The sequence below is a fragment of the Chrysemys picta genome, chromosome 3 (assembly GCF_011386835.1).
Source record: "Chrysemys picta bellii isolate R12L10 chromosome 3, ASM1138683v2, whole genome shotgun sequence".
In the NCBI taxonomy this organism is placed as follows: Eukaryota; Metazoa; Chordata; order Testudines; family Emydidae; genus Chrysemys; species Chrysemys picta.
The window spans coordinates 1,016,918-1,028,637 of record NC_088793.1 but is presented as its reverse complement, the minus strand read 5'-3'; the positions used below and the strand labels follow the sequence as shown (position 1 = coordinate 1,028,637).

The following is an 11,720-nucleotide window of genomic DNA, read 5'->3' as shown; positions in this document are numbered from 1 at the left end:
TGCCAGGCCGGCCGTGAGCGTGGGCGACTGGCCTGGGGCTCTGGAAGCCAGAACCGGGGCACGGCTAAGAGGCTCTTAGCTGGGGGGGGTGTAATCTTAGAGCCAGCTCGGACGCCCTGTATTCGCCCGCCTGGTCAGCTGCATTCACCCACGGAAAGCGCTACGGGAGCCCGGCGCCCCAGGCCCAACTCTTCCTTCTCTCCGGCCTCAGGAGAGAAACACACCACAGGGAGCCGCCAAGAAGAAAACGCAAACAAGGAGAAGCCGCAGGCCGTTCCCCCAAACCCAGTCCCGGCGCCGCTCCAGCACGGCGAGCGGGTGCGTGGCCCCGGGCCCGGGCGGCCTCACGCTCCCAGCAGCTTCTTGACCATGTGGCCGGGCATGGAGTAGAGGAAAAGTCCCACCGTGATGAGGAGCAGCAGCGCCAGCCCGATCTTAGTGATGAGCCACTTGTAGCGGGTGCAGATCAGGTACTTGATGGACTTGAGCGGGTTGAGGAACCAGATGAAGGAGGTGTCGGGGCGACTATCCAACGGGCAGCGGCAGCAGGAGGCGGGGGGGGGGGGAAGAGACGCACGGCCCGGGTGAGCAGCGTTAGACACAGCCAGGCCCCTGTGTAGGGGAAGAGCCTTCTCCCCACCCCACCACCAGGTCTTCGTGCCTCCACCCGCCGCCCCCCGGCCTTGGGCTGAGCCAGTTCCCTTCTCCCTCAGCTACGCCCCAAATTCCCGACTGCTCCCTCCGTGCCTTAGCCCAGCCGCTCATCAGCCCCGGGAGACCCAGCCGGCCTCCCGCTGGCCAGTCTCCAATGAGTCACGGCTGCTCCCTGCCACCCATGGGACTGGTCAGGGCCCTGTGTCACGGAGTATTGGGGGACTCAGGGCCCTGCACCCCCGGCTTCCTGCGATTCACCATGACTCTCAGCCAGCCAGTAAAGCAGAAGGTTTATTTGGATGACAGGAATACAGTCCAAGACAGGTCTTGCAGGCACAGACAACAGGACCCCCTCAGTTAGGTCCAGCTTGGGGTCCCAGGGCATCCCAGCCCACTCCCCTTTGGGGGGTCAGAGCATCTCTGCCTCCCCGCCATCTCTCCAGCCCGCTTCCAGCACTCTGCCTTCAGCGACCCCTCCCACAGCCTTTGTTCAGTTTCCCGGGCCAAGGTGTCACCTGGCCTCCAACCCCTTCCTGGGTTCTCATGTTACACGCTCAGGTATTCGCCTTCGGGCAGACTCCCATCCTCCAATGCAGACTATCCTAGCCACACTCCCCTGTCAGCATTCACACACCACAGTGAGAACAGGCCCAGTTCATCACATCTCCCCCCTTCGAGACCGAACTGAGCAGGGTCACTTTAGCCAGTGACCCGGGGAAGTTCAAACCTACCCCCGTTCCCCTGGATGCCCCCGCATCCCTCCCATTCCTTGGTGAGAATTACACCAGGCCCCTCCAGTTTCACGCCCCCCCTTAGGTCGGGGGTGCTTGATGGCCCTCGCAGTTCGCATGTGGGAAGGTTTATGCGGCCTGTGCCCTTTTCCCACCCCCATACCTCTGGGGCTCCAACTGGGCTGTGGTCTTCTCCCCGCGCTCCAGTCTGGAGGTCTGTGCTCTGGGCTCTCTTGGTTTAGAGCCGCCCTTTTAACCTTGGCCACCCTCCGGAAAGGATCCTTTATGCTGGGCAAGGGTCCTAAAGCTGTTTTCCCCTTGTCCCAGGCCTTCCTCCCCCTCTGACAGGGGTCACAGGATCCGCAGTACTGTCGGACAGTAACAAAGACCCCAGGCCAGTAAAAGCTCCGTAGCAGCCTCTGCTGGGTACGCCAGGTTCCCTGGTGCCCTGAGAGGGGAATGTCATGGGCCCGGCACAGCAGCTGGCGGCGATACTTCTGGGGTACCACCAGCTGCCTCCTGATCCCCCCTGACTCCATTTTCCCTGGGGGAGCCCATTCTCGGTACAGGAACCCCTTCTCCCACAGGAACCTTTTCCGGCCACCTCGTCCCATGGTCTGTACCGCATTGAGGTCGGCCAGGTCCCTTATCTTCCGCAAGGAGGGATCTCTCTGCAACTCGGCCTGGAACTCAGCAGCAGGGACAGGGATGGCCACCTGCTCTTTCTCGCCCACTGGGGCTGAAGCTGCAGCCTCCCTGAGCCGTGTCCCTGGGCGTTCCCTCCCCACCAGGTTAGGGTCCTGCGCCTCAGGCAAGGCACCCCCCCCAAGGCCAGGGCGCAGTGCCCCTCGCCGGCTCTGACTGCGGGTCACAACCAGTGCCCTTTGGGGGTTGCTTGGCCAGTTCTCCAGGTCCCCCCCATCAATACCTCAGTGGGCAAATATGGGTGTACCCCCACATCCTTGGGGCCCTCCTTGGCCCCCCACTTCAGGTGTACCCTTTCCACGGGCACTTTGACTGGTGTTCCGCCCACCCCCGTCAGGGTCAGGTAGGTGTTGGGCACCACCTGATCTGGGGCCACCACCTCGGGCCGGGCCAGCGTCACCTCTGCGCCCGTATCCCAGTATCCATTGACCTTCCTCCCATCCACCTCCAGGGGAACAAGGTACTCTCTCCGGAGGGACAGCCCCGCGCCCACCATATAAACCAAAAACCCTGAGTCTGGAGCATCCAGCCCCCTAGAGGAGCTGGCCTGGAGCTCTCCTCCCTCCTTAGCAGGTGGTACTTTGCCAGCCCCCCTTCCCTGGGAATGCTGCCTTTCGCCGGGCTGGGTCTCTACCCAGTCAACCCTCTGTGGGTTCGGTCTGCTCAGTCTGTCCCTGAGCCTGGGGCACTGGGCCCGTATGTGGCCTTTTTGGCCACAGTGGTAGCAGCCCATGTCCCATGGGTCCCCTTGAGTGGGTCGGATGGTCCTGACGCCGGATGTTCCCCTTTGATGGGGTTTTTCTGTATTTTCCCACGGGAAGGTCCCATGGTGACTCTCTCTCTGCGTTGTGGTGGGACTGTTCCTTTGGGACTCCTCCCTGTTATCTCCTGACCGGCTCTTTACAAACTCATCGGCCAGCCGGCCTGCATGTTGCGGGTTCTCTGGCTTTCTGTCCACCAACCACAGCCTCAGGTCGGATGGGCACCGCTCATACAGTTGCTCCAGTACCAGCAGTTTGACCAGGTCCTCCTTCGTCTGGGCCCCATCAGCCCACTTGCTGGCGTATCCTTCCATGCGGACGGCTAGTTGCAGATATGAGATCTCAGGAGTTTTATCCTGACTCCGGAACCTTTCCCGGTACATCTCAGGAGTCAGCCCAAACTCTCGTAGCAGGGCCTTTTTGAATAGTTCGTAGTCCCCTTTCTCTGCCTCTTCCAGTTGGCGGTATAATGCCACGGCTTTGGGGTCCAGTAAGGGGGTAAGGACCCGGAGTCTGTCCGCGGGATCAACCAGGTGCAGCTCGCAGGCCGTCTCAAAGGCCTCCAGGAAGTCATCCATGTCCTCCCCCTCCTTGTGTGGGGCCAGGATGCACTTATCAAAGCTCCGTGCAGTCCTGGGTCCCCCCTCACTCACCGCAGCCGGGGGTTCGCTGCCCTTCAATCTTGCCAGTTCCAGGTCATGCTGACGCTGTCTCTCTTCATGCTGTCTCTGTTGTTCACAATCCTCCAGCTCTCTCAGTTTTAGCTCTTTCTCCCATTCCAGCCAATTCTGCTCCACGGATGCTGAACGTCGCCGGGAGGATCCTCTGCTGGCTGGCGAGCTTCGCCGGGAGGATCCCCTGCTGGCCGGGGGAGTCACGGCGCCCTCGGTATTTGCTGGGCTCCTCCCCACCCTTCCCCTAGGCATAGGAAGGAGGGGTCTCGGGAAGCCCTCAGCAGCCGGCTGACCACTCCCAGCTGGGACAGACACTGGTGCCTGCGCTGCATTTGCCAGGCTGCTTCCCTGAGACACAGGGATCAGTTCATTCGCGCGATCTTCCGCCTCCAGCCGGGCAATGAGCTGTTCTTTGGTGAGCCTCCCAATGCGCAGCCCCCTCTGCTTGCACAGCTCCACCAGGTCGCTCTTAAGCCGCTTGGCATACATCTTCCTGCTGGCCACTCACCGGCCTGTGTGCTCACAGCTCCCCACAGTTCCCAGGGAGACCCCTAGTGTGCCAGCCCTTCTCGAGGTCACCGCCTCTCTGCCAGGGTCGAGCTGCAGACTCCTCCGCCCCTGGGACCACTCGCTGCGATCCCCCCGGGGGACCCTGTTACCGCAAAAGTCCTTCTCGCTGGTCACACACTCCCAGGGGTAATAACAGTCTCTCTCTCACTCTTCAGCACACCTGGTCCCCATCAATCCCCCTTCGTTTTACTGCTCCCCAGTCACTTACTGCAGGAAGCGCCGTCCACGGGGTACAGTAGATCCCGCTGCTGCCACCAGTTGTCACGGAGTATTGGGGTACTCAGGGCCCTGCACCCCCGGCTTCCTGCGATTCACCATGACTCTCAGCCAGCCAGTAAAGCAGAAGGTTTATTTGGATGACAGGAATACAGTCCAAGACAGGTCTTGCAGGCACAGACAACAGGACCCCCTCAGTTAGGTCCAGCTTGGGGTCCCAGGGCATCCCAGCCCACCCCCCTTTGGGGGGTCAGAGCCATCTCTGCCTCCCAGCCATCTCTCCAGCCCGCTTCTAGCACTCTGCCTTCAGCGACCCCTCCCACAGCCTTTGTTCAGTTTCCCGGGCCAAGGTGTCACCTGGCCTCCAACCCCTTCCTGGGTTCTCATGTTACACGCTCAGGTATTCGCCTTCGGGCAGACTCCCATCCTCCAATGCAGACTATCCTAGCCACACTCCCCTGTCAGCATTCACACACCACAGTAAGAACAGGCCCAGTTCGTCACACCCTGGCAGCCTGACTATACCCCACCTTAGTCCCCTTCCACACACTCAACGCCTTCACGGGCCCCTCCAGTGATCTCAGCCAGCAAATGTGCCCAGGTGTTCGGGGCGGGAAGTACCATGAACAAAGGGGGTGGTGCCCTCAGCCCCCAGCAGCTTCTTGACCAGGTAGCCCGGCACGGAGTAGAGGAAGAGGCCGACCAGGAGGAGCACGAGGAGGAGGAGGAGTTTCAGGAGGAACCAGCGGTACGTGTGCCAGATGAAGTAACGGATGGACTTCAGGGGGTTCAGGAACCAGATGAAGCTAGTGTCGGGGCGGCTGGGGGGTGCAGGGGGGCGGCCGGAGTGACGGGGAGGAGGTGAAGAAAGGCAGGAAAGAAAGGTTGACACAGACACAGAGAACTGGACGTGTATGGGGGGGGGGGAAACAGCCCGTATCATGGGGTGCCCCCACCAGCTGCCCAGCCCCCTCCCTGCCCTGTAGCAACAGGTCCATGCACCTAACCCCCGCCCCCCCACCCAGCCTTCATCCCCACTGCCTACCCCTCAGCCTCCCCCCGGTCCCCGCAGGGTCAGACGTGACGTTTGTCGGTCCCCTCGCCGCCCCGTCACTCACTTGGGTTTCTCCAGCGGGTTGGGCTCGTTGCGGGCCAGCCCCGCGGGGGATTTCTCCGCCTCCTCCGCTGTCAGCAGGTGCAGCTCGGCCTCCACCTTGCCCTGTGGGGAGCAGAGAGTCGCTCTGGGGCCCGGGACTGCCCTGGCTGAGAACTGTCCCAGGGCGGGGGATCATCCCGCAGCCTGGGATGGCGTCCTGGGGCCTACGGCTGGAAAGGTGCCGAATCCTCCCAGCGCACATCACCTGAGCTGGCCGGGGTGACCGTAACCCCCCCCACCCTGCGGAACGGTCTCACCGCTCCCAGGATCTACCAGCGCCAGAGAACGGAGCCAGGGGTGTGCCCAGGGCCAGGCAGTGCGGGTCGGGCTCCCTCTGGTTCTCTCCGATCTCACTCAGCTCCACCTGGCTCTGCGCTTCCTGGCTACAGCTGGGACCGGCAGCGTCTGAGCGGCTGCTCCGCCTGCACCTGCCACCCGGCTGGGCAGAGCACCCAGCCCCGAGAGCCGCATGGTCAGAGAAGGAGCCCAAAGTCTCCAGCCCTGTGGAGCCCAACCTCTGATGGGAATGAGTCACCCATCACTTCTGTCCTGCAGCCACCCTGCTGGCCTGGTCCTGGGCCCCCCACGCCCAGCTCTGCCAGTGCCCTTCCTGGTGGTGACTGAGGCCGGGCCCACACTGCGGTGCTGCATTCAGCAGTGCCCCTCTCCCCGGCATCCTCACCGTGAGCTCCGGCTCGTCGTTCTCATTCCGGGCCACGAAGGGCCACCAGCCCTTCACCCTCTTCTGCTTGAAGATGGAGACCAGGGGCAGGTCGCCCTCGTTGGTCACCATGTCCATGCTGCACTGCTTCGTTGGCTTGGCGCCACGCGGGAAGCGGTTCAGGTCCAGCTCGATCGCCCCTGCCAGGGAGAAACAACAGCAGCCGTCCCAGCGCGCTGGCACTGCCGCCGGGTGCACAGAGCTGCCGCTCCAGGGCCAACACCCTGAGCCTCATGGAAAGTGCCAGAGGAGCTTGAGCCAGCCGGTCCCTTGGACCTCTCATCCCCTGCTCTCCCTCCCCTCTGAGCTCCTGGGGGTCTCCCCTGCCTTGATAGATCAGCATCTCCTCTGGTGGCTTCTTCTCCCTCCCTGGGGCCGCCCCCCTTCTCTCTATCCTCTCGCCCTCTCCCGCCAGCCTTGCCTCCCCGGCCGTGGACAGCACCCAGAGTGGATCCCCAGATGCCAACCTGGTGCTGTACGGCTGGGTGGCTCTCCCTGCCCCACCGCAGCCTCGTGTCCAGGCTTGGCAGTGCGTCACCCCTTTGCCCCCTTCACCTACGCACCAAGGAAGTCGGCAGCAGAGAAGTGGTTGGCGTCCCAGACTTGCAGGGTGAGGCGAGCCGGGATCTTGTACTCGGTCTCGTCCCAGGAGAACATGGACTCTACGTGGAGATGACGATCTTCTCCTCCGCCATCAGGTAGTCGAAGGGGAAGACGTAGCGCCAGTTGAAGTTGCCCTCACCCGTGAGCGAGTGGTAGTGCACGTCCGTGTCCTGCTTGTCCTCTTGCTGGCCCTTCAGCCACCTGCAGGGACCAGACAGTCGGGCAGGGGGACGGGGCTGGTCACAGGGAGCAACGGGACAACCAGACACGCCCCCCCCTCCCCCGTGCCAAGGAGCTGCCAAGAGAGACCCTCAGCTGCAGCATGTGGCCCAGAGAGACACACACAAAACAGGGGAGCAACGACCACAGCAGTGGGCTGGGGGACTTGACTAATGGGGCAGATTGCGTGGAGCTCACCAGGCGACCAATAAGGGCAGGGCCCCAATGCCTCTCTGGAAGGGCCAGCAGGGTCCACACACCCAGGAGGGATGGGAGAACCTGGGTGATCCAATGGGACATGACGAGGAGGAGGGGGATGGGATTGAGGAAGGTGTGTGTGTGTGTGTGTGTGGACTGCCTGCTTGGCCCAGGGGGCTGTGGGCAGGGCGGGTTTGCAGAGTCATAGGGCCCAGGGGCCCAGTGTGATCATCTCATTTGACCTCCTGGCTCACTGCAGCGGCTCCTTTAGAAACATCCAATCGTGACTTAAAACTCGCCAGCGCTGGAGAATCCACCACGCGCCTCGGGCAATTGTTCCCATGGGTAATTACCCTCCTTACCAAAAACCGACACCTGAGTTCCTGTCTGACTTTGCCTAGCTGTAGCTTGCAGCCATGGGCTCCTGTTAGCCCTTTCTCGGCTGGACTGAAGCGCCCACGATTAAATCTGTGCTCCCGGGTAGCGGCTGGGCTCACGGCACCCCGTAACCTTCGCTTGGTTAAGCTAAAGAGATCGAGCTCCTTGAGTCTGTTACGATCAGGCAGGTTCTCGAATCCTTTAATCATTCCCGTGGCTCTTCTCTGCCCCTCTCCAATGTATCAACATCCTCCTTGACCAGCGAATCCACCAGCACCGGACCCAGGATTCCAGCAGTGGTTCCACCGGTGCCAAACACAGACACAAAATAACCTCTCGGCTCCTACTCCAGAGTCCCCAGTTATGCAGCCCGGGAGTGCGTTAGGGCTTTGGCCTCAGCATCTCAGCTGATTAGCCACCACGACCCCCCAAAACTTTCTCAGTGACCCAAGCGGCCCCTTCTGCCCTGTACCCATCAGCAGCCCCTGCAAAATCTGTACCCAGCCCCCACGTCCCTGCCCAATGCCACGTGTCCCCATTATCCCGGGGACCCCTCCCTGCAGACTAGTGGCATGAAAGCCCAGCCCCGTGCAGAGGGCTCAGCGGGGAGGGGTCCATGCAGAGCGGTGGCCGGGGTGGGGGGCATTCCCCATTCAAAGATGGGAAAAGAAATCTACACACTAACTATTTGCCTGGCTTGAAGCTAACAGCAGCAACCCCTCGCCCCCGGGCCTGTGTGAGTGCGATGGAGAAGGATGGAGAACGCCCTGGGAAGCCCCATCCCAAGGCAATTCTAAGCTTGCACTGTCCTGATCTGCGGTGACACATGCTGCCCACTCGGGGGGTCCCAGAGCCTGGTGGATCAGCTACACCCCAATTAAACAGCCCCGTAGCCTGAGCTCCACGTGCACGCCACAGGCCAGGCTGCTCCCCCCAGATCCCCACGCTCTGGGTTTGGGTGGGGTGCTCCTAGGGGCAGCGAGGAACGCCAGCAACACTCGGGACAGGTTGAGCGGGCGCGTGTGTCCCTCTGCACGGCCCGCAGGGGAGGGGGGGCCTCATCCGTTACCCCCTGACATAGATGTCAGACATCTTCTCTCCTCTCACGAACGCATCATCCTCCAGCAGCACCTCGTCGGTGTTGCAGATCACCACCCGCAGCTCATAGCTCGGCGGCCGGCGGGGCGGGAACACAGGGACAGCCACACCGGGCGTGGAGCAGACACGGCAAAGGGGGTGGGGGGGGGAGACACACACAGAGGCAAAACGAAGAAGCAGAATGTCTGTTATTCAGCCCCACGGCCCCCACACCAAACGCCAGCGGGATCCCGGAGCGAGGCGCCGGCGCCGCGCTGTACCTACCCCCGGACAAAAATGTCACTGGATTTCTCCCCAGTGAAGAAATCATCGTCCTCCAGGATTACCTCATCCGTGTTCCACACTATCACTCGAAGCTCATGTCTGGAAGGGAGACAAGGCGGTGAGGCGAGGCCGGCGGGGAAAGCCGGGGCAGAACGGCACAGAGCCGGTGGGGCGCTGGGATCGGCTCCCCGGGACAGAACCCCTCTCCTGGGGGGAGCCATGGTGCTGGCCCAAGAGGAGGGCTCAGCCGTGAGCTTCGTGGCAGCCCAGTCCTGGGCCCCTCGGCTGTTTCAGACCAGAAGGAGCCGTTAGGATCAGCTAATCTGACGTCCCGCCGGCCGGGGGACCTGGGCAGGCAGCCCGCTCCTGGCCTTGGTCAGCTTGCTCCCAGCTCGGGGGCTGGAGCAGGGCAGCCGGTTGCTGCAATAGCTGCTGGCACCTGGGCCCACAAAATTCACCGGCGCAGAATTCAGGTGAAGTCCCTGGGGCTGCCCCGGGGCCAATGGGAGCAGAATTTCCCCTCCCTGCTCAAACCAGCGTCCCGGCAGCCCAGATGTTCCAGCACTGCCCTGCCCCGGGCCCAGCTGGGGTCCGGGGAGCTGGGAGGAGCCAGCGCCCATGTCCCCTAGGTCGGGCTGTGGGTTTCCTACCTAGGGAGCCCCCTCTCCTGTAGGCGCATTCGGGCAGGGCCCAGCCGAGGCCCCAGCACGCTGCTGAGTAACAGATTCATAACGAATAGTTTAGGGCTCCAGCAAGTGTGACCTGGGGTGGCTCCTTGCCATGGTTCCCTGCCAGGGATGCTGACCCACCCCAGCTGATGATAATACGCATCACGCCCTGGGCTGCGACGCCCCCGGGGCTGCAGCCTCGTCGCTGATGGACGGGGGCTCGCGGGGTTGTTAAAACGCTGGCCTGGCTCGAGCCGCAATCTCTGGCTCACGGGCAGGCCGGGCACATTCACCCCCACATGCGTGCACAGAGAGGGCGGGGGCTTTGCCGGGTGTTTCCCATCACTCCGGTCTGGCCCTGGCCACTAGTCGCGATCGGGAACAGACGGCAGGGCCCCGGCATCAGGCGGGCAGAAGGCGCTTTGGTGCTGGAAGCTGTTGAACACCTTCCCTGCCCCGGCCACGGCGAGAAGGGCCCAGCACCGGTTCCCGGCGTGCTGCTGAGCGCCGGTTCCTCCATCGCCCTCCCTGCCCAGCCTCTCTGTCCCCTCCCGCGGCCGGATCACGCCCTGGTCCTGAGCTCTCCTGCGCCCTGGTAGACCCGGCCCAGTGCCAGTGGAAGGCGCCTCATTGATTTCACTGGGCTTCAGATCAGGCCCTTATCTCTGCGGCCACGGAAGCTCAAGGCCCTGCAGGCGCTAACTCCACCTCGGTGCCTGGTTGGGGCCCTGTGCGCTGCCTCCCTGTGGGCAGCCGGCAGGAGCAGGAGACGGAGGACGTCACACCCCGACTCCCAGCCACCGCCCAAATCAAGGGGCCAGGAGCATGGGCTGGAGGGATCGCTCCTCGCGGGGCAGGGGAGGGCTCCATCCAGCCGAGGGTTTCCTACAGATCTCAGCCCAAACCAGCAGGCTGCTTAGGAGCGCTAAGGCAGGCCCGGAAACCTCCCGTTAGGGGCAGCATGAGGGGCGACCGATGTGGGGTGTGGGCTGGTCCCAGGCGACCACTCGGTTCGTTACCTCTTCGGCTTCCTGGGAGAGATGTCGATGGCGGGGCCAGGTGCCGGCATATCCATGGGGAACATGTCCACCCACATCTCCAGCCGGCCCTGCAACGTTGGGGAGACCGAGTTAGCTCCCCCTGCTGTGTCCTCCCCTCCCTCTCCTGGGGTCCTTCCCCTCCCGCCTGGCAGCACCAGCCTGAAGGTGACAGTCGCACGGCGACAAGGCCGTGGCAGGCCGTGTTGGCAGAGAACGTTGCCAGCTCGGGGGCTCAGCTGCACCCCCCAGCCCCCCACAGAGTGTCGCCTGCCCGGGGAGTAGATGGGAGGCAATAGACGGGGTACCGAGGGGACATGGGTGCGGTGGGAAGGGTGGGGAGAGGTGTGGCCATGGAGCGGGGATGCAGGGTGGAGCTGGAGGGGAAACAAGCGCATGAGGGTAGAGAACAGGGTCCAGGCATGACAAAGGCAGCCACAGACCTACAGCTGTGGGCTTGGGGAGCCCAAGGGAACGGGGGCATGGGGAGGTATGGAAAGGGGGAGGGACCTAATCAGACAGGGCTGGGGCCTGGGAGGCAGAGATCATTGCTATTATTGCTCCCCAGGGGTGATTTTTTGTGGGAAGGGGCTTCCCCTGCAGGATTCTCCACCTGGGGGGATGGGATGGGGCCGGTCCATATGGCCTTGGATCTGCCTTGCACGTGGGAACCCATGAGGCTCAGCAGAGCTGGCGTTCCCGAGGGCCAGACGGGGGTGCTGCGTTCACCTCGCCGTCCCCCGCAGCACCGAGCCGGTGACCCCGATGCCAGGCGGGCGGACGGTACCTGTTCGATGCCAGGCTTGTCGGGATTCAGCAGCGGCCGCGTCTCCACGTGCTCCGGGACGAGTTTGCAGCCCACGCGGGGGATCTCCTCCCAGTGGCGCAGCACTGCCAGGGCCAGGTGCTCGTCTGTCTGCTTCTTCTGACCTGTGTGCGCAGAGCGAGCACTGAGCCGGGCTGCGCTCCCCACTGCCAGCCCGAGGCAGGAGAACACCCACCCCCCGCTGGGCAGGGCCAAGGAGCATGGGCTGTCTCACCTCCATTGACTTCCGGGGGCTTTGGGT

The 11,720-nt window shown here is 63.1% G+C and overlaps 1 pseudogene; it reads right to left on the bottom strand.

The window, feature by feature from the left end:
• Positions 1 to 344: 344 nt before the first annotated feature.
• Positions 345 to 11,573, bottom strand: LOC135982088 (otoferlin-like; annotated as a pseudogene).
• Positions 11,574 to 11,720: the final 147 nt, after the last annotated feature.